Below are 25,505 nucleotides of genomic sequence, written 5' to 3'. Positions count from 1 at the left end.
ATTTATATCTGGATTCTCAATTCTGTTCCATTGGCCTATGTATCTGTTATTGTACCAGTACCAGACTGTTTTGACTACTGTGGCAGTATAATAGGTTCTAAAATCAGGTAGTGTGAGGCCGCCCACTTTGTTCTTCTTTTTCCGTAATCCTTTCCTTATCCGGGGCCTCTTTCCCTTCCATATGAATTTGGTGATTTGTTTCTCCATCTCATTTAAAAAATGTCATTGGTATTGGGATCAGAATTGCATTGTGTCTACAGATCTCTTTGGGCAGGAGAGATATTTTTACAATGTTGAGTCTTCCTAACCATCAGCAAGGTTTGTTTTTCCACTTATGTAGGTCTCTCTTGATTTCTTGCAGTACTGTCTTGTAGTTTTCTTTGTATAGGTCTTTTACATCTATGATTAGATTTATTCCTAAGTATTTTATCTTCTTGAGGGCTACTATAAATGGTATTAAATTTGGTGATTTCCTCTCCGACATTCTCTTTGTCAGGATAGAGGATTCCAACTGATTTTTGTATGTTTACCTTGTATCCTGATAATCTGCTGAACTCTTTTATTAGCTTCAGTAGTTTTTTTGAGGATTCCTTAGGGTTTTCTGTGTATAAGATCATGTCATCTGCAAATAGAGATACTTTTACTTCTTCCTTGCCAACCTGGATGCCCTTTATTTCTTTATCTAGCCTAATTGCTCTGGCTAGGATCTCCAGCACAATGCTGAATAAGAGTGGTGAGAGAGGGAATCCTTGTCTGGTTCCCAATCTCAAGGGGAATGCTTTTAGGCTCTCTCCATTTAGGATGATGTTGGCTGTTGGGTTAGTATAGATGCCCTTTATTATGTTGAGGAATTTTCCTTCTATTCCTATTTTGCCGAGAGTTTTTATCATGAATGGGTGTTGGACTTTGTCAAATGCCTTTTCTGCATCAATTGATAAAATCATGTGGTTCTTGTCTTTTGTTTTATTTATATGATGGATTACATTAATTGTTTTTCTAATGTTGAACCATCCCTACATACCTAGTATGAATCCCACTTGGTCATGGTGAATTATTTTTTTGATATGTTGTTGAATTCTTTTGGCTAGAATTTTGTTGAGGATTTTTGCATCTAAGTTCATGAGGGATATAGGTATGTAATTTTCTTTTTTGTGTGGTGTCTTTACCTGGTTTGGGTATCAGGGAAATGCTGGCTTCATAGAATGAGCTTTGGAGTATTCCATCCTTCTCTATGCTCTGAAATACCTTTAGTAGTAGTGGTGTCAACTCTTCTCTGAAAGTTTGATAGGATTATCTAGTGAAGCCATCAGGGCCAGGGCTTTTTGTTGCTGTTGTTCAGAGTTTTTCAATGACCTTTTCAATCTCTTCTTTTGTTATAGGTTTGTTTAGTTGTTCTACCTCTGTTTGTGTTAGTTTAGGTAGATAGTGTATTCCTAGAAATTTGTCCATTTCTCCTAGGTTTTCAGATTTGTTAGAGTACAATTTTTCATAGTAATCTGACATGATTCTTTTAATTTCAGTTGGGTCTGTTGTGATATCGCCCATCTCATTTCTTATTTGGGTTATTTGTTTCCTCTCCTGTTTTTATTTTGTCAGTTTGGCCAGTGGTTTATCAGTTTTGTTAATCTTTTCAAAAAACAAGCTTTTGGTCTTGTTAACTCTTTCAATTGTTTTTCTCTGTTTTATTTAATCCTGCTCTCATTTTATTATTAGCTTTCTTCTAGTGCCTGAGGGTTTCTTTTGTTGCTGTCTATTTGTTCAGCTTGTAGGGATAATTCTTTGATTTTGCCCCTTTTCTCCTTTTGGATGTGTGCATTTATTGCTAGAAATTGACCTCTGAGCGCTGCTTTAGCTGTGTCCCAAAGGTTCTGAGAGGAAATGTTTTCCTTCTCATTTGATTCTGTGAATTTCTTTATTCCATCCTTAATTTCTTCTATAACCCAGTAGGTTTTGAGCAAGGCATTGTTCAGTTTCCATGTGTTAGTTTTTTTTTTTTTTTTCCTTGCTTTTTCTGTTATTGATTTCTTTTATGGCTTTATGGTCAGAAAGATGCTGTTTAATATTTCAATGTTTTGGATTCTGTCAGTGCTTGCTTTATGGCCTAATACATGGTCTATTCTGGAGAATGTTCCATGTGTGTTGGAAAAGAAAGTGTACTTGCTTGCTGTTGGGAGGAGTGTTTTGTACATGTCTATGAGGGCAAGTTGTTTTATTGTGGCATTTATATCTTCCATGTCTTTATGAGCTTCTTTCTGGATGTTTTGTCCTTCACCAAAAGTGATGTGTTGAAGTCTCCTACTATTATTGTGGAGTTGTCTATCTCTCTTTTCAATGCTGTTAGAAGCTTATGTGTTTTTGAGCCCTGTCATTGGGTGCATAAATATTTAATATGGTTATGTCCTCCTGGTGTATTGACCCTTCAATCATTATATAGTGTCCTTTCTTCTCCTTTGCAGTGGATTTTACTTTAATGTCTGTTCTGTCAGAAATTAATATTGCCACTCATGCTCTGTTTTTAGTGCTGTTTGCTTGACATATTTTGTTCCATCCTTTGAGTTTTAGTTTGTTTCTTAGAGTCTAAGGTGTGTCTCTTGTAGGCAGTATATAGATAGATAGTTTTTTTAATCCATTCTGCCACTCTGTCTCTTTATTGGTGCATTTAGTCCATTTATGTTTGGTATAATTGTCAATAGGTATGAGTTTAATGTTGTCATTTTGTGTTCTTTGTGTGTGTGTGTTGTTGGCAGTTTCTTTGTTCCACTTAATTTTTTGTGCTGCATCGTTTTTCTTTGTGTATTTTCATCTTTTTTTTGTTGATTTTGTATTTGCTTATGTTTTTCTTGTTTTTTATTTTGATGTATAGGGTTGTTAGTTGCCTTTGTGGTTACCTTAATATTTACCACTATATTTCTAAGTTTAAACCAATCTTTTATTTCTTTATATCACCTTGAATTCCTCTCCATATGAAAGATCTATGACTACATTTTTAGTCTCTCTTTTTTTATTTAATATTGTCATCTTTTACATAATGACATCTCTTTTTCCCTGTTTTGAGTGTTTTAGCTTTGATTTATTTCTGTGATTTCCCTGTCTGGGTTGATATCTGGTTGGTCTGTCCTGTGTTCTAGTCTGATGCTATTGATTTCCTAACTGGAGGACTCCCTTTAGTATTTCTTATACTTTTGGTTTGGTTTTTGCAAATTCTCTAAGTTTATGTTTATTTGGAAATGTCCTAATTTTGCCATCATATTTGAGAGACAGTTTTACTGGATATATAATTCTTGGCTGGCAGCTTTTTTTTTCCCTTCAAGGCTTTATATAAGTCATCTCCTTGCCTTCTTACCTGCATGGTTTCTGCTGTATATTCTGAGCTTAGTCTTATTGAATCTTCTTTGTAGGTGACTTTTCGTTTATCTTTGGTTTTGACAAATTTGATTATAATATGTGTTGGTGACTTTTTGGGGGATGCACCTTGCGTGGGGTTCAATGAGCATCTTGGCTAGGTATCTTCTCATCTTTCACAATATCAGGGAAGTTTTCTGCCCGTAAACCTTCAACAATTCTCTTCATATTTTCTGTCCTCTCACCCAGTTCTGGTACTCCAATCACTTGTAGGTTATTCCTCTCGATAGAGTCCATGTAATTCTTAGGGTCTCTTCACTTGTTTTTTTAATTCTTTTATCTGATTTTTTCTCAAATATATTGGTGTCAAGTGCTTTATCTTTAATCTCACTAATTCTTACTTCCATTGCCTCAGTTCTGCTCTGTTGACTTTCTATTGAGTTGTCTAATTCTGACATTTTATGGTTAATCTTCTGGGTTTCTGTTTGCTGTCTGTCTATGGATTCTTGCAGTCTGTTAAATTTGTCATTATGCTCTTCTCTCATCTTCTTAAGTTCCTCTGTTTCTTTGTCTGTGCTCTTCTTAGCTTGTTCTGCTTTTTGCCTGATCTCCCGCCTAATCTCTTGAAGAGTTCTCTATATTAATCTTTTGTATTCTACCTCTGGCAATTCCAGGAGGTTCTCTTCATCTGGAAGATTTCTTGATTCTTTGTTTTGGGAGCCTGTTGAAGCTATCATCATCTGCCTCTTTATGTGATTTGATAATGACTGTTTATTCTGAGCCATCAATAAGTTATTGTATTTATTTATTTTATGTTTGCTTACTGTTTCCTAGCTTCTCACTTTGTTTTGTTTTGATATGACCAAATAGGCTGCTCTGGTGAGCTAGTTTGATTATTGGAGCCCTTGAAGCTCTAACATCCTGTCACAAAGTGGTTAGAACTGTTACTAGGTATGTAAGCTCAGGAGTCCATTTACTTTTCTTGTATGGATTCAGCTCAAGTGTCTAGGTAGTTGGTTATCAAGTGTGTGGTGCAGGCTCTCAGCTAGGTGGGCAGGGTGATTGGTGTAGGTACAGGTATCTGGCTGCAGTATGGGGTCAAGCGCCAAGCAAGGCAGAGGGCTGAAACAGCCACCCCTAAGTGTCTCTGAGGAAAGTGTGTCCCTATTCCCTGGACTCCATTGGTGGGTGGGTTTCACAGCCAGACTATGGGCACCCAGTGCTGTTGGCTGTAAGAACTGGGAGGCACCACTTTTTCCTGGACCCTTTTTGCAGGTTGCTAGGTGGCATCAGTGTAGCCACCAGTACTCAGGCCCCTGATGTGTGTAGGTGAGGACCCTGCTTAATAGGCACAGCGGTGTCAAATGTCATGAGCCTACCTCTCCACCACATAGCTGATACAGTTGACGTTAGACTTCAGGTATATACCCTGTTGTACTGTGCTAATGAGAGCCTACACTGTTGAAATGGGCCCATACAAGTCTATGCAGGGGTGAAAGGCATTCAAAATCTGTGGACCCCTTATGCCTGTGTCTAGGCAAAGGAGCTATTTTTGCCCTGAGTTCTCAGTTTAGGGGAGCTGGAAGATTATTCTTTCCTGTTTGTTAATTTGTTCCCCTCCATGACTGGGAGAATGCCTCAGGGTGCCTGATGGGTCCTACTTCCAGCCTAGAGAACGCAACAATTTCTGAAGCTGGCTTGGACCCAATGTAGAGTGGTAAGGGGGCAGGTAAATAGAAGAGAGGTTTTTCCCAAAGGGGTGTTTTTTTATCTACATGGTAGGTTAGATGCATGTTCTTATTTTCGGCTGATCGAGCACTGATTCTCCAGGGGTGAGTGGACTCTGTGCCACACAGTCTCTCCCAATGTGGAAAATGTGTCATAAATGCAACTGCTTGCCTTACCGCTTATACACCAATGGTTCCAGCCTTCTGGGTGCTGGTTCCTACCAGGTCAGATCTGACAACTCCTGCCTGCTTCTGAACAGTTTCTCTCTCCCTGCTACCACTCAGTCTGATTCCTCAACTTTGCCTTTGATGTTCAGGGCTCCCACATTGTCATATATAATCAATTCACTTGTTTTTTTGAGTCTCTGTTGTAAGAGGGGCCACAGGAAGTGTGTGACTACTCTGCCATCTCGGCCCCACCTCAACAATCTCTTGATCCAGTCACTATCCCAGAGGTTTTTTTTTCCTTCTTCTTCTTGTTTTTATTTAGCAATTGCAATTAGGGGGTAACAAAAATCATTCCTTGGGGGAAAAACTTATTTCTACTGATAAATTTTCTAGGGTAGTGGATAACTCTTTTATGAAAATATGCTCATTCTCCACTTTATTTTTCCTTCCTCATAGATACTCATTCACTGTTCCTATTCCCATTAAGAGGCTTGCTGATTTTCTTGTGAAAGCTAAAGAATTTTGGAGGAGAGCCTAGGAAACTCTAAGGGGCAGTTCTACTCTGTCCTGTAGGGTCACTATGAGTCGGAATCGACTCGACGGCACTGGGTTGGTTTTTTTTATCTTCAAATTTATGTAGGTTGATTACATGTGGGAATATGTAACTTTGAAGTGCATTTTTGAGGATGAATAATAGTGAACAACACTTATGAGCACTTTTTATTTGCTACTGTGGCCTCTATAAAATAAAATAACTCCACATTTTAGATTTTGCTTTTTTTAACTATTAAAAGAAAAATGCCTTCAAGTATTCCTGGTACTTGAATGATAGAAATTAAATTATTTTTAGTAATTGTTTATAGATTCAGTGAAGTATGATGGTGTTAATTGGTAGGTTTTTGTTTTATTGTATATAAGCTTAACATAGAATTAAGAGTCCAGGAAATATTGTGATCTACCTATCCACAGCAAATTGGAATGAATGTGATGTACTATTTCAATATTAGCATCAGGTCAATTATTTCAAGTCAGGTGACCACTTTTGATCTACATTTTCTACCCTAAACATGAATCTAAGCTGGATTTTGCAGAATAGAACTAAATCTTCTCTGTTACCTTTTTGGTCCTCTAACATTTGCAGGCTTGATGAAGGAAAGTTTGATATATCATGCAGAAAGTCTAATAAATTTCTTATGATAAGAAATATGCTTAATTTATCAAAAACATTTAATATTATTATACCAATTTAGGCTTGAACATTAATGCTTATGTATTTCATTATGACACTTTTAGTTAATGAAAGTTACAAAGTTCAGAAAACAGGTTTTAAAAACAGTGACCTTCTCTTTGTTCAACAAAAGCTTATTGAGTATTGTATAGTTTTCAAGGATACGATGATGAAAATCATAGTCATTTTTCTTGCTTTCATGGAGGTCACAACCATGTTCAGGGTGGGTAACTCAGATGTGAAAAAGGGATCTTAGTTTGTATTTTATAACCCCGCTTTCTTATTGAGGGAAACCTGGTGGCATACTGTTTAAAGTGATTGAGTACTAATCAAAAGGTTGGGGGTTTGAAACCACAAGCCGCTCCACTGGAGAAAGATGTGACAGTCTCTATCCGTAGAGATTTACAGCTTTGGAAACCTTATAGGATCACTATGAATTGGAAATCATAGGCCTAACAGCTAGGATGTCACCATTTTACCTTTACAAACATTGACCATGTCCTGTATTCCACCCTAGCTGTGCTTCTGGGTCTGCCTTTTTAATCTCTTTGGTCCCTAAAATGCCACCTGAGAATTTCTTTATTGACAGTGGGAGACAGGCATCTTCCTATGAAATGGACTGTGTTTCTATCTACAGTATAATTCACTCCAACTTTATTATATCAGGAGGTGCTTGCTACTTTTACCAGGACGCCTCTTCCAAAGTGCAGAAGGAGAACCACACTGTTATGTTCTGGTTTCTACCTTTTAAATACTTTGCCTTCATAAGTTGTTCTCGAGACATGGGTTTTCCACAGCTGCCACTTGTCCTAAAATAGATTGTGAGAAACACTGAAGCCCCTTTAGGCACCAAAGAAGCAGAGGCCTTTGTTTTTCTGAGCCACTGAATCAGCATTCTTACCTCCCATCTCTGATAACCCAAGTCCTTGTATGACTGTTCCCAGTGGAGGGTCCACTGTCAGTCCTGGGCTGTTTCATCTGCTTTAGGGAAGGTATAGGGTGTACTAGTAAAAGGAAGCTCAAGAATTCTTATATGTCCAGAATAAGGAAAACTGTTCAACACATAAGAATTCCAGTAGACCAGGCCTAGAGAATCCTACATAGCCACTGTCTCTGATTGTTTAGATGTTCAGATGCTGCCCTGGAAACTGTAGTTCTTTACTCTGGCCTTAGGCCAGTTTCAGCTGTGCTTGATAGCTGTGATCATGATCCTGTTGTTCAAATTGTATGAAGAGTGTCTCATGAGCATAACTCGGAGATAAGGTTTTCCTTCTTTGTAATTTTTAGAAAGGCAATTTATTGAAACACTGGGATGTAATTGAATTTAATGAGGAGGGGATATTTTAACCATGTCGTTAATAAAAATCAACATTACTTCTCATTAATGTCTTAATCAAATTCTAATCTTGTGTAAAAACTTGATTAAAATGATACTTCTTCTTTTTTCCTCACTCTTCAATCTTGTTCCTGGAACTAATCCCCCTGAGATTTGTACGTAGGTCTATGTTGTCAGTCAAACTTTCATGCTCAGAATCAGTCTGTTCTTTTCTCAGTTGTTTTTTTTTTTTTTAATTTTCTGAATCTTTCCTCTTTTTACCTTGCACAAAGGAGGAGTTGCTAAGAGATTAGGGAAGGGAGAGATAATGGTTAAATGGTGTGTACATCCTGTATCTACTTGACAAAAGTTATCTTTCCAAATGAGTGCAGACTCCAACCTGGTAACTTATCTACTTTCACCTATATAAGAAAAGAAAACATCCTATGCTTTGAAACCGTGAATTCCCATGATTTTTTTTCCATTCAAGGGTTAATAATTTTTGCTTCACTTCTTCAATAGGTAAAAACTTTTTTCCTGTAAGACAACAACAAAAAACAGATTTCTACCCAATATTTGTAATTTGATATTTATACCTTGTTTTTTTTAGTTTTGAAATGCTATGTAATTGTTTCTTAGAAATTCCTAGCTTCAAATATGTAAATTTTGTTCTGTAAATACAATCTTTTGTAATAAAAAAAGTATAATTTGAATAATTCTTTTAAAACATAAACAGGTATTTTACATATTTATTTTGTATATTATATCATTTATTAAATTTTTAAGAACTAAAATAAGGTGAAGCAGAGAAAAATAAGATTCATTGCTCACCAATCTTGTCCGATTGAGATGCTTGTTACTGATTTATTTTTATATGGTCCATTTTCAAAATATATAAGGGTTTTCATTGTGAAAAATGGTGTTTAGGATTATCCAAACATGTCAACTCTCACGTGATCATTGAGGAGTATTGTTTTTTAAGTCACCTAGCATATCCTGCTTTGTGATTTTGGCCCATGCATCAGGAATTTTACCTCTACCTGTGAATTTTTTCTGATGTTTTTCTTCTAGCTTTGATCTGAAATGACAGTCCAGGATGGCTGAATGGATGAGTCTGGGGTGATACTCCATAAGGCACAATCTGCACGTAACTGTCGATAGTTCTTATATGGGATTTCAGAGTCATTGCTCAAAATCAAAAAACAATCACTTTCTACCAAACTAGAACAGCAATTAATGATAAACTCGCCTGTTTCATTTAACTTGTTGAATATTTTTATATAACACTACACTCCAATCACAGCCTGAGGACGGTGGAAAGGAACACTGTGGTCCCCTTCCTGGGCAGGAATTGTGTTTGTACCAACTGCTCTACAGAGGGATGTTGTTTCCTGCAACCACAGAGATGCTCAGACAGCATTTTCTCAATTTCAGGAACCATTTCTTCTACAGACATACTCAAATAATTCTGACCTAGTCTTTCCATTGTGGAATCCAAACTTCACTCATTACTTCTTTGAAAAATGCAATATCTTTTATCTCCTGAAGTTCAGTGCTTACCAAGTCTTTCCGGGAAAGATCGAGTTATTTAGCTGTAACTTCCCTCACATTCTGATGGACAAATATCTTAAAACTCATGAAGAAACCATCTTTCTGGCTTTCCAGATAGTTTACAGCATCATTTGCTCTCTTGAATGCCCTATGCATCTCTTTAAAATTCTCTAAGGCTCTTTGGAACAAACCCAAAGATAAATCAATTTTATATGTACTTGTGAATGTGTATCTTTCCTCAGTGGATGCAGATATCACTTCCTGTTCTATCATTCTCAGGATTTCATAGAAATAACTTGGATTATAATCACGCTGTTGCCTCCTAAAATTTTTAATAATTTCAGTAAATCTTGAGAGAATGCGGTCAATAGTTATATTTATGGACTCTTTATCATGGGCCTCTAATGACTTTCTGATTACCAAAAATTCCCTGTTCATTTTGATATGTATATCATACTCGATTTGAAATTTTTCTCTGAAATTACTCTTTAGTATGTCCACCATGTTTCACTCTTTTTCGAAGTAGTCCAAAAGAATGTTTTCGGAATCCACATCAATATCAGGGTCTATGGCTGGAGGCAGAGTTGAAGATACATCATAGACCCATTTTCTACAGAGCTGATTGAAAATCTTGTGTAGATCTTCTTCACTCAATTCCTTGCCCTTTACAGTTAAATCTAACTGTCGGCTTCTTTTACAAGATGTCATTTTCATAACCTGACTTTTTCTCATCCAGTTTTTCTTGGCTTTTCTTTAAACAAATAAGTTCATCAGCTTTTCTTTTTATTTCTGAAATAAGTGCTTCTTGAAGTACTCAACTTATTTTCAAACATTGCTTTCCACTGAACCAGTGTTTCATTACCTGGGTCTTCATTAAAATATTTTTCAAGGTCTTGCTTGATGGATTCATATTTTTCTCTCACTGGAACTTCAACTTCACTGGTTCTGTCTGGATTTTTCCATTCTGAATCTGGTTGGTCAGCTTGTTCAGTAAGCCCAGCACATGACTCCTTAGCTGAAAATAAAGTTTTCATTTACTAGGGCCCTCCACAAATCTTGAATTCGGAATTTTACATCTGATATCTTCATGATACTGCCCCTAGATTCCTCTTTGGCAGTCACAAGAATTCTGCTTTTCAGTTCCTGGACATTGTGGTTGTAGCAAGGATTGGGAGGAGCCATTGGTGGATTGCCATCCCAGAGGTGAACAAAGTAGTAGACATGAATGCTCACATCAAACTTAATGATGTCATCAAAGCAGGTTACATCTGAGCACCATTTCTGTTCAGCCTCTATTGCTGCCATTTCATCTAGTCTCTGCTCTAACCACCTTCGTCCTTCCATAGTTTGATCTTTAGCTGTAACTTCCTCCACATTCTGGTAGACAAACAGACAACTTGGGGAGATTTTTACTTGTTTCACCCCGAAAAAAGCTTGCATGACTATTTGTAGAATATCTTGCATCTCTGATGGATTATTTCCAAAAATATTGCCCAGAATCAAGTTTGCAAGTCCAATGACAAAGGTTGCTAACTAATTATCCCAATTCTGGGATTTGTTGCTGAGTTCTGGTGCCCGAAGTCCTTCTGTGTCCACAACAAGAACAAAGTCAAAGCTAAGTTCCTCTTTGAATAACTTCTCTATCTTCAGGAGCTGCACGTAGGCACTCTGGGTACTGACAGGGAACTGCACCCCAAAGAGGATATTCAGTAGGGTGGACTTCCCTGAGCCCTGTAGCCCAAGAATAGAAAGAACAAACAGCCATTTGTCTCCAAGTTTCTCAGAGACCTTGTTAAAAACAGCCACCACCCACTTCAGAGGGACATAAGAAATGTCACCATTCATCAGCTCAGTGGGAACCCCAGATATCATCAGATCTGCAGCAATTTGGGGAAGGGAGAGGAAAAGGTTATCTCTTGTGGAGGAAGCTTCTTCCAGTGCTTTATAGATTTGTCCAACTTCTCTGAGAAGGTGCTCAATTCCCAAGGTATAGTCACTAATCATCATTGAGATGGCTTCTATTTCTATCTCCCAGTCTCTGAGGGAATTCCTGTTTGGTGCTTTTGCTTTTCTTTTTATACCAGTGACCACAAAGAACTTTGCTTCTCATACAGTTTTTCCAAGTGTCGTGAAGTCAGGTTGTTCAAAAACGCATCCAGCCACTGCAGGAAGTAGAGTTTCTTGTGGGTTTCTGAATAATCTTGTAATATTTCGAGAAAAGATCGCATTAAATCATTCAGAGGAAAGGCTTTCCTCAATTGCTCATGTGGTATTCTTTGTTTGTCTCTCTCAATCTCACTATTATGTTGTTCAATATTCCAGTTCCCCTTCTCTCTGAGATGATAGAGTTCTTTGTCCTTCATACACAAAAGGTGCCATAGTTTTCCCCAAAGGAGTAGTAAATTTTTCTTTACCTTAGGTAACTCCATTTCTCCCAAGAGGGAATTTAGTGTCCGTGCCTTTTCTTTGGCTTCCTTGCAATATCTCTGGTCTTCATCTATTAGGAATCCTTTAAAAAAAAAAAAAAAAAACCCCACTGCCATCGAGTCGATTCCAACTCATAGTGACACTTTAGGACAGAGTAGAACTAGAACTGCCCCATAGAGTTTCCAAGGAGTGCCTGGTGGATTTGAACTACAGACCTTTTGGTTAGCAGCCATACCTCTTAACCACTATGCCACCATGGTTTCCTTAGGGATCCTTGCTTGAGTGCAATATGGGCACAGTCCTCTAACCTGAGAGCCATGTCCGATAGCTCTAGTAAACATCTGATTGTACTCGTGAGTGCTTCTGTTAATTCTGCCTCATTTCTGTTTTTTATTCCAATTCTTACCTTCTGGTTGGAATTATTGGCTATGTTTTTTTATTTGTCATCAAGAAAACAGATCAAAGGTTTTGATGACTGACACAAGTCACAAATAATTTTTTGGCTTTCTTTATTGCTATCAGAAGCTGACATGAGGACCACAGTGAGAGAAGAGACTTCTTGCAGCTAAGTAAGCTGTTGTTCACGTTCCTTTGCATCTCTGTGGAGCCTGGTGAAGGTCAGACACTTGTCAAATTTGTCCTCATCATCCCCCCCTCCCCGGACAGAACAAGAAGATTTTTACCACACCCCCTATCAAAACAGTCTTTGCTGCTCCCACTGCAGTGTCGGTGAAAGAAGGCATCATATGTATGTTTACTGAGAAGACAGCTCATGATCTGAGATTTGGAAGCAGAGAAGCCATTTCCAACTCGAATGAAGGACACAATGGAGGTAGGTATACAACACATCTGCTGATTCTTGTAATTGTTCTTCCCTTTTTCTGAATTCCCTGATTGCTGCCAGTTTCTTCTAATTTGACTGAGAGACAAGAGGGAGAATTCAATTTGAGAAGTGCAGGAATAGGATACCAAAAGAGGAACAGCAAACTGACAGATGGAAAGTTTGGTCAGTATATATTGCCTAGCAAAGTCATCTGCACGGTGATAGATTGCCATCTGAATATCTATTGGGTGAATGTTGTGACTCAGATTAGTGGCTGAAGGACTTGTGGAATTGTTACTGTCTTCAAACAAGTCTTCATATGGATCAAAAGCCTCATTTTCTTTGTATGAGTCACATGGAGAGACTGGGTCCTCTGTGTTCCCACCATCTTTGAAGACCAGGTATCTCACCTTATAATGGAGCATTAGTAGCTTCTGCAGGAAATAGAAGGAAAGCTCTCGCTCAGAGCTGGGCTGGGTGTTACACACAGAGGCCTTGTAGATCAGATAAAAGTTAGCTCTGCCCATCCTCTTTGGGTAGTAATGGTCTATGCCCAGACACTGCATCAGGTCTAGGAAAGCTCCATTTTCTATCACTATTGTTTTGTTATTTTCATTATTATGTGCCTCATGGGGCTGTTTCTTCCCATGGAAGAGACTTTTCAATTGTCTTCTCACCTCATCCATTTGCAAAGAAGAGACAGTGGCTTTATAATCTCCATCAGTGAGCAATCTCAAGTCTTTCTGTAGGTTTTCCCTATCATGATCTGCCCAAGGTTTGGTGAGGACATGTGCAACTTCTTTAGACAAGAATTGTCCCATGTGATGTCTCATTAATGCCAAACGTTGTGTTTTCTCCTCTGGAGAAACAGCTGTAATTCCTACTGTGGCTGTAAGACCTGTAAGGACTAGGAAAGCCTGAACCCTATAGCTGCAAGTATTTTTCAGCTCATGGTATATATCACGGCCCTTTTGCATTTCACACATCAGATAGTCTAACTCATCACACCCCAGGAGATACTGAAAAGTACTGTTGACCATGTGATAACCTGCACCAGCTGCTATGGAAAATAGCAAGAGCTGTATATCTCGTTGCTAGGTTTCTCACAGGTTCTCCAAGAAGGAGTTGGGAGACAAGCTGATCTCATAAGTGATTTTTCTTTTAGTTTCCTCCAGTATTTCCAAGCACTCAGATTTGGCCTTAAATTCCATAAGGACATTCTGGTTGTCTTTTTAGATTTTAATTAATTCAAATAATTGAGAGATGTTAACTTGCTCTTGGTGTGATTCTGATAGGAAGATCCACTGCATGATGGAATGAGCCTGAGGAAAGTTTTATACTTTGTAGATGTGAGAATCCAGAAGAGTACGCAGCTGAGATGTAATAAACTTAATGTTATGAATGGTAGACTCTTTGTAAAAGTTGAGAGTGTTGACCACAAAATTCTGCAAGTTCCAGTTTATGAGGCATATGTTAATCCATATGTCATAACTTTTAATTTTATGACTTAATATTTGCATGAAATTTATCACGCTCTTCAGGATCAGATACCTCCCAGGACTTTATACCTTCTAGGAAAACCAAAGAGTCTGATTCGTCTCGACAGCAGGGGGTTTGGTTTGGGTTTGGTTAGGAAAACCTTAACTTCCTTTTCAGCACTGCGGAATTCCTTTCCATTTTGGATCTGGGCAGTGAGACCAGTCAGAGCAGCATAGCTGTCTTTCAGGCAGTTAGTCACCCGAAGAGGATCCTTAAAATCGCTGTTGTGGCTCGAGAGGATGATGTCCCAAATGGGAACCAGCCGAAGTCCCCGGACAATGACATGCCAGGTTTGATTGCAGGCAATGAGCCTAGCTTTCCACTGGACGAAGCCATTTGCTTCAGGTGGGGCACCTGTCTAGGCCACAGACAATTGGACTTTCGTTTGGAGATTTTGGAAGTTAGTGCTCTGAGAGGCCATTTTTGAATGAAAGTCTGAAACATTCACACCTGCAGCAATTTTCACTCCAAAGCCACCGTAGCTGCCCCTTATGTAAATATCCAGGGCCTCTGCTGACTGCTGCTTTACTTCTGCCAGTTTGTCATGTTGGAAACCCTCTGAAACAGCCTTCCACCAGTAGATTCCTCCCAAGTGCAGAGTGCCTTGGTTAATATGAGAGCCAAACCTGTGGAAGACCTCTGCCCCACGCCTCAGCAAGGGAAAGGTGTCTGGACCTGCATGCTGTCCCAGGAGGTCTTCAGTGCATTTTGGTTCCTGAAGAGCAGCCCAGGAGAACTGGAGCTAGTCAATGGCAAAGTAGCAGGAGGCCAGTGGGATGTAACTGGACTTGGTTGTGCAGAAATAGAAGTGCTCAGAACATGACTGTTGGCTCTCCTGGGATTCCAAATGTTGGCTGTGATCCATCCCTGCATCCAGGCTGTATTGCCACCCTCCACCCTTGGCTGAGGCTGTAACACTGAAGCCCAATTTCTCTATCATCTGGGTGAACATAGATTCTGCTTGAGAACATGAAAATTCCTTTGTTTCTATCCGGGTGCTCTGCTCAGGGCCGAAGAGTGAGAAAGTCTCTGGGAGACTGAGTAGCTCCTCTCTCTTCTCTATCAGACCCCTTTGGTGGCTGGTTTTGTAAATTCCCTGCAGGGCCAGCCCTCCAGATGCCCATCTTACCAGATCTCCATCTGGGAGGTTTTGTCTGTTGAACAATGTCCCCTCCATGATGTTGAGTTGTCTCTGCATGTTTTCTATGACTTCTCTTAGAGGCTTCTCAGTGGGTGGCCACTATTCTTTTGGGATCTTCTTTGCCTTCCTCAGCTCTGTTTGTTTTGCCCTCACTGCTTCTTCCTGTCGCTGTCTCACTTCTGACATCAAGTCCTTCAACTGCTTCAGAATCTGCTGTGCCTGCCTTTGCTTCTCCTGAGACTCCGGTAATGATGAAAGGCTATTTGAGTATGACTGATTAAGCAGTTTTTCCAGGGCTCATTTTTCCCAAGAATGTTATGCCTGGGATTTTAGCTTCAGGAGGTCTTTTCCTTCTAGGTGTTGTAAGGCTTGGGCACAAGTCACACCCAGTTGTTTCTGCAGCATGGGCAACCAATACTCTGCAGCCAGTCCAACTTCTCTCAGCATCTCTTGCAAAACTTGCCTCCTTTCGCCTTTGAGCAGGTGTTCATCAGGGATGGACTCTGCTGTGCCCATGGCTGTGGAGAGAACAGACACTTAAGATGTATCCGGACCTTAAGACATGTCAGCCACATGGCCACAACGGAGACTATAGTAAGGTGGCATGTCTCCAGTGCTCTCCCATTCCCTCCTTTCATTGTTACAACAAAAATATTTTGTTAATGCTCTTTTTTTTGTTGTTTAAGACATCATTATAGGTGTTCTCAACATGTATTGCTATTTTAGTTTCCAGAGTTGCAAGTTAATAATCTGGTTTTTGGCACCTGCTGTCCAAGAATAAGTTACATGGAGAACACTAAACTGAAGGTTTGAGTTTGAAAATATATATGTGTTTGATAGCTTGATGTTTATTCTTAAAACAAAAGTAGTGTCACCAATTGATCCTCTTTCCCTGTCAGGTTCGGTCAGACCTGTGTTGAACACTTTTGTTCCTATCTCTCTGTCACCTCTTCTTAGGCTGTTTGATGATCTTTAGTTACTTTTGAGCCCCCTTTTGTTGTTCTTGATTCTTGTAAATACACCTCTAACCTGCATTATATCTGTTGCTCTCTTGTTACTTTTCATCTACCCCTAGTTAGTATCTTTGTATTACATGAACAACTTTCTATATACTGATGTCATACAAATTTGTGTGCGTAGATTCAAATTCACTCCAGTATCCAAAATTTTGTCAGTGTTATCTTTTCCACTCAAATTCCTTTAGGTCATATCTTGGAGAGCAGATGAAATCAGATTTCACATGTCTCAACTTCATAAATTATTTAGGTTTCCCTTTTCTCCTGTGATTCCTGTCACATTGAATGATACTACCATATTTTCAGGCCAGTGAGTGTCTAACTCCTCCTAACATAAATTTAGTTCTCCATGTCTTCAACTTATCCTTCCAAATTTCTCCTTTATCTCATCTCACCCTTTTTTTCACTCCTCCTACTGCTACTCCTTATATTTTGCCCTCACTGTGTCTTTATTGGATTGTTATAATAGTCACCTCACCTTAAGTCATCCTCCATATTGTCATTCTCACTTTGTGTATTCCGTCTTCCTCAGTGTCACTAAAATTTGAATCTAGCCTTCAATGGCAGTCTACGCAAATGAAACCAACCTTCCCAACAGAAAATACATAGAATAGGTAGATAAATTTTAAAAACAAATTCTTTAAAGCCTCAAGGAGTTTACTAAACCAAAACCAAACCCTTTGCTATCTAGTTGGTTCTCATTCATAGAGCCCCTACAGGACAGAGTAGAACTGCTCCCAATAAGTTCTCAAGGAGCACATGGTGGATTTGAACTCCTAACCTTTTCATTAGCAGCTGTAGCACTTAACCACTACACCACCAGGGTTTCCAAGATAGTGGGAATTGCCTGGCAAAAATCTGATAGAGGAAGTAAATGAAAGAAATGAGTTTGGCATAGGGGTCATTTTCTAATCCAGAAGGGATGAGGAGGCTGAGAAGTCATTGGAGGCTAGGGAATAAAAGCTAGACTCCAGAGACTTTCCATGGTAAACCACTCATATTTAGGGTTATGATAACAAAGAGCTGAACATTAAGATAGGCTTTAATCCAGCCATTGCGAGGAGTGCAGCAGTCTTTGCTTTAGCTGGGGGCCCAGAATATCTCAAGTCCTAAAATTTCATTAAAATAATCCCAGATTGCAAGTGCCCACAAGCACCCTATAGAAGCAAATGAACAGTGTTTCATGTGGAAAACAAAAATTACCTAGTCCTGAAATTATTTTTATAATTTTTTAAATCCCATTATAAATAACCAGAATATAAAAATAGCCAGACAAATAAGATAACATGATAACATGAGTAAAAACAAGATTAAATCTTTCAGCTAGGAAATGGAAATAATGAAAAGTGACACTTGCAGATTCGAATGAGAAACTTAGAAATCCAGAAACTAACAAATACAATAACCGAAAGTAATAACTCAGTGTAGGGGTTTTAAAGCAGATAAGACATAGCTGAAATGACAATTAGAGAAGTGGAACAGAGGACAAAAGCAACAATCTAGAAAGAGGCAGAAATGGAATATGAACATTCATATACTCATTTGTATGTGGTACAGGATACACTGCGAATATTTAAAATATAATGTGAGTTCCTCAGTGGGATGCAGACCTCAAATTCTGGTAAAAAGACCAGACTTAATGGTCTGACTGAGACTAGAGGGATTCCAGATGTTATCGCCCCCGGACCTTCTATTAGCCCAAGACTGGAACCATTTCCAAAGCCAACTCTTCACAGGGATTGGACTGGACTATAAAACAGAAAATGATACTGGTAGGCGTGAGCTTCTTGGCTCAAGTAGACACATGAGACTATGTGTGCACCTCCTGTCTGGAGGCAAGATGAGAAGCCAGATGAGGGGGACAGGAGCTGGTTAAATGGACATGGGGAATAAAAGGTAGAGAGAAGGACTGTCCTGTCTCATTAGGAGGACAGCAGCAAGGAGTAAATAGCAAAGTGTATATAACTTTTTGTATGACTTGTAAACTTTCACTTAAAGCACAATTTATATATATATACACACACACATATATGTATATGTGTATATATATATAAATGTGAGTCCCAGAATGAGGGAAGGAATGGGGCAGAAGCAATACTTAAGGCAATACTGACTGAAAATTTCAAATTAAAAACAAAATTTAAGACCTTTTCAAACCCCAAGCAGGACAAATAAATTAACAATTAGACGTATCATAATGACTACAGAAAAACAAAACAACGCAGCAAAACCAAAGCAGCCAGAGTAAAACAGTTTACCCTCAAATAACTAACAATGAGAGAGAGAGGTGACTTCTTAGCAGCACCAGTGGAAGCCAGAAGACAGCAGAATGGAATCCTTAACGCACTGAAAGAGAATTTTATATGGAGTGAGATATATTCCAAGAATAGTGTTGAAAAACAAAACTTTAAAACAAATGTTGAGGGAATTTGCCACTAGGAGATCCACATTAAAGTAACCAATAAAGTATATTCTTCAGGAGAAGGAAAATATCATCAGTGAAAGATCCAAGATATAGGAAGAACTGATGAGAAAAAAACAAACATAAATATAAGATAAAGTTAAATGAATGCATAAACCAGTGAATTATAAAATATATAACAATTACATACAAGTTGGAAGGGGTGGCTAAATGGATTTAAAGTGTCCTAGGTCCTTATACTATTTGGCAGGACAGTCAAAGTATCAATTACCTTGGGTACCTTCTGTTAAGTCAAGGATGCATATTGTATTTTCTAGGATAACCTCTAAATAGAATAGTAAAAAAGTATATAAATTCCAAAATATCAGTGGGAAAAATAAAATATAATTGATTAATCCAAAAGTTCGGAAATAGTGAAAAAAGAACATAGAGTGACGGCTCTAATAAAAAGGGCATAGCAATAGGGGAAATATATATATGTTGGTCATTACATCAATTATCAGTGTACTAAATCAGTTAAACGGCAAAGTTTCAAACAAACTAAAACTCAAAGGATGGAAAAAAATATATCAAGCAAACAACAATCAAAAAAGAGCAGGATTGGCAATATTAATTTCTGACAAAATAGACTTTAAAAGTTAAATCCACCACAAAGGAAAAAGAAGGACACTATGTAATGATTAAAGGGATAAGTTACCAGGAAGCTACAACCATATTAAATATTTATGCACCCAGTGACAGGGCTGCAAGATACATAAAACAAACTCTAACAGCATTGAAAAGTGAGATAGACACCTCCACAATTATAGTAGAAGACTTCAACACACCACATTTGGTGAAGGACAGGACATCCAGTAAGAAGCTCAATAAAGACACTGAAGATCTAATGGCCATAATCAACCAACTTAACCTCATAGACATACAGAACACTCCACCCAACAGCTGCAAAGTATACTTTCTTTTCTAGTGCACAAGGAACATTCTCTAGAATAGACCACATATTAGGTCATAAAGCAAGCCTTAGCAGAATCCAAAACATTGAAATATTACAAAACATCTTAGATCATAAGGTCATAAAAGTAGAAATCAATAACAGGAAAAGCAGGGAAAAGAAATCAAATACTTGGAAACTGAACAATACCCTGCTCAAAAAAGACTGGGTTATAGAAGACATTAAGGAGGGAATAAAGAAATTCATAGGATCCAATGAGAATGAAAACACTTCCTATCAGAACCTTTGGGACACAGCGAAAGCAGTGTTCAGAGGTCAATTTATTTCAATAAATGCACACATACAAAAAGAAGAAAGAGCCAAAATAAAGAACTGTCCCTACAACTTGAACAAATAGAGAACAACAAAAGAAACCGTCAGGCACCAGAAGAAAAGAAATAATAAAAAAAAAATAGAGCAGAATTAAATGAATTGGAGAACAGAAAAACAATTGAAAGAATTAACAAAGCCAAAAGCTGGTTCTTTGAAAAAACCAACAAAATTGATAAACCATTGGCCAGACTGACTAAAGAAATACAGGAAAGGAAACAAATAACCCGAATAAGAAATGAGATGGGCCATATCACAACAGACCCAACTGCAATTAAGAGAATCGTATCAGATTGCTACAAAAAATTATACTCTAACAAATTTGAAAACCTAGAAGACATGGATGAATTCCTAGAAACACACTACCTATCTAAACTAACACAAACAGAAGTAGAACAACTAATAGGCCCATAACAAAAGAAGAGATTGAAAAGGAAATAAAAAAAAACTCCCAACAAAAAAAAAGCCCTGGCCCTGACGGCTTCATTGCAGAGTTCTACCAAACTTTCAGAGAAGAGGTAGCACAACTACTAATAAAGGTATTTCAAAGCATAGAAAAGGATAGAATACAGCCTAACTCATTCTATGAAGCCAGCATATCACTGATAGCAAAATCAGGTAAAGACACCACAAAAAAAGAAAATTACAAACCTATAGCCCTCATGAACATAGATGTAAAAATCCTCAACAAAATTCTAGCCAATAAAATTCAACAACATATCAAAAAAATAATTCACTATGACCAAGTGGGATTTATACCAGGTATGCAGGGATGGTTCAATATTAGAAAAACAATGTAATCAACCATATAAATAAAACAAAAGACAAGAACCACATGATTTTATCAATTGATGCAGAAAAGGCATTTGACAAACTCCAACACCCATTCATGATAAAAAAAAAAAAAAAAACTCTTAGCAAAATACGAATAGAAGGAAAATTCCTCAGCATAATCAAGGGGATTTATACAAAGCCAACAGCCAACATCATCCTTAATGGAGAGATTCTGAAAGCATTCCCCTTGAGAATGGGAATCAGACAAGGATGCCCCTTATCACCACTCTTATTCGACGTTGTGCTGGAGGACCTAGCCAACGCAATTAGGCTAGATGAAGAAATAAAGCGCATCCAGATTGGTAAAGAAGAAGTAAAAGTATCTTTATTTGCAGATGATATGACCTTATACACAGAAAACGCTAAAGAATCCTCAAAAAAACTACTGAAACTAATAGAAGAGTTCAGCAGAGTATCAGGTGACAAGATAAACATACAAAAATCAGTTGGATTCCTCCACACTAACAAAAAGAACATCAAAGAGGAAATCGCCAAATCAATACCATTCACAATAGCCCCCAAGAAGATAAAATACTTAGGAATAAGCCTGACCAGAGACGTAAAAGACCTATACAAAGAAAACTACAAGGTACTACTGCAAGAAACCAAAAGAGACCTACATAAGTGGCAAAACATACCTTGCTCATGGATAGGAAGAAATAACATTGTAAAAATGTCTATTCTACCAAAAACCATCTATATATACAATGCAGTTCCAATCCAGATTCCAATGACATTTTTTAATGAGATAGAGAAAATCACCAACTTCATGTGGAAGGGAAAGAAGCTCCGGATAAGTAAAGCATTACGGAAAAAGAGCAAAGTGGGAGGCCTTACTCTACCTAATTTTAGAACCTATTATACTGCCATAGAGTTGACTCGACGGCAGTAGGGTTTTTTTGGGATACTGCCACAGCAGTCAAAACAGCCTGGTACTGGTACAAAAACAGACACATAGGCCAATACAACAGAATTGAGAATCCAGATATAAATCCATCTACATATGAGCAGCTGATATCTGACAAAGGCCCAGTGTCAGTTAATTGGGGAAAAGACAGTCTTTTTAACAAATGGTGCTGGCATAACTGGATATCCATCTGCAAAAATGAAACAAGACCCATACCTCACACCATGCACAAAAACGAGCTCAAAATGATCAAAGACCTAAACATAAAGTCTAAAACGATAAAGATCATGGAAGAAAAAATAAGGACAACGTTAGGAGCCCTAATACATGGCATAAATGGTATACAAAACATTATAAAGAATGTAGAAGAAAAACTAGATAACTGGGAGCTCCTAAAAATCAAACACCTATGCTCATCCAAAGACTTCATCAAAAGAGTAAAAAGATTACCTACAGACTGGGAAAAAGTTTTCAGCTATGACATTTCCAACCAGCGCCTGATCTGTAAAATCTACATGATTCTGCTAAAACTCAATCACAAAAAGACAACCCAATTAAAAAATGGGCAAAGGATATGTACAGGCACTCCACTAAAGAAGACATTCATGTAGCTAACAGATACATGAGGAAATGTTCACGATCATTTGCCATTAGAGAAATGCAAGTCGAAACTACAATGAGATTCCATCTCACTCCAACAAGGCTGGCATTAATCCAAAAATCACAAAATAATAAATGTTGGAGAGGTTGTGGAGAGACTGGAACACTTATACATTGCCTGTGGGAATGTAAAATGGTACAATCACTTTGGAAATCAATTTGGCTCTTTGTTAAAAAGCTAGAAATAGAACTACCATATGATCCAGCAATCCTACTCCTTGGAATATATCCTAAAGAGATAAGAGCCTTTACATGAACAGATATATGCACACCCATGTTCATTGCAGCACTGTTTACAATAGCAAAATGTTGGAAGCAACCAAGGTGCACATCAGCAGATGAATGGATAAATAAACTATGGTATATTCACACAATGGAATACTACGTATCAAAAAAGAACAATGTTGAATCCATGAAACATTTCATAACACAGAGAAATCTGGGAGACATTATGCTGAGTGAAATCAGTCAATTGCAAAAGGACAAATATTGTATAAGACCACTATTATAAGACTGGAGAAACAGTTTAACTGGAGAAGAAAATACACTTTGATGGTTATGAGACTGGGGAAGGTGGGAGGGAGGGAGAGGGGTATTCACTAATTAGATAGTAGATAAGTTTCATTTTAGGTGAAGGGAAAGACAATACACAGTACAAGAGAGCTCAACACAAATGGACTAAACCAAAAACAAAGAAGTTTCCTTAATAAACTGAACAAAGGCCAGTGTAGTGGGGGTTGGGGTTGAGGACCATGGTTTCAGGGGACAGCTAAGTCAATTGTCATAATAAAATCTATTAAGAAAACATTCTGCATCCCACTTTAGAGAGTGGCGTCTGTGGTCTTAAATGCTAGCAAGCAGCCACCTAAGATGCATCAATTGGTCTCAACCCACCTGGAACAAGGAAGAATGATAAACACCAAAGACACAAAATAATTATAAGCCTAAGAGACAAAAAGGACCACATAAACCAGAGACTACACCAGCCTGAGACCAGAAGAGCTAGATGGTACCCGGCCACAACCGATGACTGCCCTGACAGGGAACTCAACAGAGAAACCCTGAGGGAGCAGGAGAGCAGTGGGATGCAGACCCCAAATTCTATTAAAAAGACCAGACTTAATGGTCAGACTGGGACTGGAGAGACTCCGGAGGCCAGACTTTCTGTTCCCCCAGGGCAGGAACCATTCCCAAAGCCAACTCTTCAGACAGGGACTGGACTGGAATAGGGGATGGAAAATGAGACTGGTGAAGAATAAGCTTCTTAGATCAAGTGGTCACATGAGACTATGTTGGCATCTCCTGTCTGGAGGGGAGATGAGAGGGCAGAGGGGGCCAGGAGCTACCCGAATGGACACGAGGAGAGAGAGTGGAGGGAACTACTGTGCTATCTCATCACAGGGAGAGCAATTAGGAGTGTATAGCAAGATGTATGTAAATTTTTGTATCAGAGACTGACCTCATTTGTAAACTTCCACTTAAAGGACAATAAAAATTAATAAAATAAAAAAGCAAAGATTATCAGAATGAATTAAAAAAGAAAACCCAACTTTTGCTAGTTGCAAAACAAATATGTAAAATATAAGCATAAAGAAAGTGTGAGAGTAAAAGGATGGACGCCTACACCTTGTCTTAGTTATCTAATGCAGCTATAACAGAAATGCCACCAGTGGATGGCTTTGAGAAAGTGAAATTTACTCAGGGAACCCAATCCAGGGGAAGGCTTTCTCTGTCTTTTGGCTCTGGGGGAAGGTCCTCGTCATCAATCTTCCTTGAATCTAAGAGTTTCTTAGCATAGGGACCGTGGGTCCAAAGGTTGCACTTGGCTCCGCCACATCTTTCTTGGTGAAATGAGGTCACTATCTCTCTGCCCACTTCTCTCTCCTTTTATCTCTTGTAAGATAAAAGGTGATACAGGCTGCACCCCCAGGGAAACTCCCTTTACATTGGATCACGAATGTGACATGAATAAGGGTGTTGCATCCCACCTTAATCCTCTGTAACATAACCTAGTTTTGCTGCATTAACCACAGGCAGATATTAGCATTTAAAGTACATTTGAAAATTACAAGAAGTCACAAAATGGAGGACAGCCACAGAATACTGGAATCATGGCCTAACCAAGTTGACACATGTTTTGGGGGACACAATTCAATCCATATCACTCCCCAACTCATTCTATGAAGTCAGCATCATCCCGATACCAAAACCAGGTAAAGACACCACAATAAAAGAAAATTACACACCAATATCCATCATGAATATAGACACAAAATTTCTCAACAAAATTCTACCCAACAGAATTGAACAGCATATAAAAAAATCATACATCATGATCAGGCGGGACTCCTACCAGTAATGCAACAATGGTTCAACATTAGAAAATTAACGTAATTCACTACATAAATAAAACAAGCAGGAAGAATCACATGATTATCTCAATTTATACAGAAAAGGCATATGATAAAATCCAACACCCTTTCCTGATAAAATCAGCAAAATAGGAATAGAAGGGAAATTTCTCAACATAATTAAGAGCATCTGTGCAAAACCAACTACCAACATAATTCTCAGTGGAGGAAGACTGAGAGCCTTACCCCTGAGAACAGGTATGAGACAAGGATGCCCACTATCACCACTTTTATTGTACTGGAAGTCCTAGCCAGAGCAATGGAAGTCCTAGACAGAGCAATAAGACAAGAAAGGGAAATAAAAGTTATCTAAATTGGAAAGGAAGAAGGGAAACTATATTCTCCAATGACATGATTGTTTAAGTAGAAAATCCCAGAGATTCTACAAGAAAGCTACTCTACCTAATACAAGGATTCAGCAAAGTGGCAGGGTACAAAGCCAACACACAAAAATCCATTGAGTTCCTTTACACTAACAAGGAGAATTTCAAAAAAGGAAACCAAGAAAACAATACTATTTACAATAGCCCTCAAAAGGATAAAATACCTAGGAATAAACCTAACCAGGGATGTATTGGACTGGACCAAAAGCAAAGAAGTTTCCGGGATAAAATGAATGCTTCAAAGGTCAGCGGAGCAAGGGCGGGGGTCTGCGGAACATGGTTTGTGGGGA

General features: G+C 38.3%; 2 protein-coding genes and 1 pseudogene across 3 annotated transcripts in view; all 3 read right to left on the bottom strand.

Annotated features, from left to right (window-relative positions):
- Positions 1 to 25,505, bottom strand: part of LOC126079306 (interferon-induced very large GTPase 1-like) — a 101,354-nt gene that overhangs the window by 45,321 nt on the left and 30,528 nt on the right. The gene's annotated exons all lie outside the window — the stretch shown is intronic.
- LOC126079308 (interferon-induced very large GTPase 1-like) overlaps positions 1 to 25,505 on the bottom strand; it is a 223,474-nt gene that overhangs the window by 183,220 nt on the left and 14,749 nt on the right. The gene's annotated exons all lie outside the window — the stretch shown is intronic.
- LOC126080077 (interferon-induced very large GTPase 1-like) lies at positions 10,201 to 15,777 on the bottom strand (annotated as a pseudogene).

Source organism: Elephas maximus, chromosome 7 (genome assembly GCF_024166365.1).
Source record: "Elephas maximus indicus isolate mEleMax1 chromosome 7, mEleMax1 primary haplotype, whole genome shotgun sequence".
Taxonomy (NCBI): Eukaryota; Metazoa; Chordata; class Mammalia; order Proboscidea; family Elephantidae; genus Elephas; species Elephas maximus.
The sequence above is the reverse complement of the archived record's forward strand: the minus strand, read 5'-3'. Positions and strand labels throughout refer to the sequence as shown.